This window comes from Tupaia chinensis, unplaced genomic scaffold (genome assembly GCF_000334495.1).
Source record: "Tupaia chinensis unplaced genomic scaffold, TupChi_1.0 Scaffold000221_1, whole genome shotgun sequence".
Classification (NCBI taxonomy): Eukaryota; Metazoa; Chordata; class Mammalia; order Scandentia; family Tupaiidae; genus Tupaia; species Tupaia belangeri.
Window position 1 is genome coordinate 1140287 of NW_006159696.1, and position 1206 is coordinate 1141492.

Below are 1206 nucleotides of genomic sequence, written 5' to 3' on the forward strand. Positions count from 1 at the left end.
AATTTCCCCCGTTCTCTCTCTCTGTCTCTCCAGTAAACACACATGTCCTATAGCAAAATGTCTCTCTGAAGAAAAAAAAAAAAAAAGAACAAATGGATAAATAAACAATGGTTTGTCCATATATGGACTATCACTCAGCGATAAAAAAGGAATGAAAAATTGGGAACCAGCAGTTAGCATAATGGCTATGTCGCTGGACTCCCACGTAGTCGACCGCGGTTCCCGTCCTGGATCCAGTGGCTTAAAACTCATGCCGGGGGTGTGTGCGTGCGTGCCCAAGATCCCGAGAGGAGAATGGAGGAGAGGGGATTGCGGTGTGACCACCCCCCTGGGGGGGTGATTTCTCGCTTTCTGTCTCTATGTCTCTCTCTGTCTGTCTGGCGAGCGCACGCGCCCTATAGTGAAAACCTTTCCAAAAAAAAAAAAAAAAGAAATGAAATATTGATCCAAGTGACAACATGGACAAAGCTTGGAACTAAGTGCTATTCTACTGAGAGAGAAGCCAGGCACAGAAAGTCACAGATTTTACGTTTTCTTTTGTATGAAATACCCCGAATAAGCAAATCCATGGAGACAGAGGACTAGGAGTTGCCAGGGAATAAGACAGAGCTACTCAATGAGTCCGAGGAGTTCTTCTAAGGTGATACAAGGCGTGGGACTAGAGAGGGCTAGTGACCACGCAGCACTGGGAACATTCTAAATACCCCCAAATTTTACACTCTCTGATGACTGGTTGTACGTAACGTGAATTTCACCTCAATTTAAGAAAGAATTTTAGGTTACCCTTTAAAGGACAAAAAGTCACTTTTTTCTTGCTTCACTTTGGTGTAGCTCATAAAAAACACTTTGCCTAACACAAGATCACAAGAATTTTCTCTTATATTTTCAAGAAGTTTCAATAACTTTTTAAACCAATTACAGGATCACAGATATCTTCAACCCCCAGGCTCCTCCAAATAGAGTGATGACAAACAATGCATGTTGTTTATGTCAACTGAAGCATTCTAGATTATTCAAAGGTGTTTACTGAATGTAGTAACTAGATAAAATGAGTGGTGGAGGACATGCGAGAGAGAGTGGGCAACACGAGGAAGACCCCTCCTACTTCAGTTTCCTCGTTACGAGGGGGTGGGTAACACCCAGAGAGCAGAGACTTGCCCTTCTCCGTGAACTTGAGAGCTCCAGGTGGCTTTGACTGACAAGGAC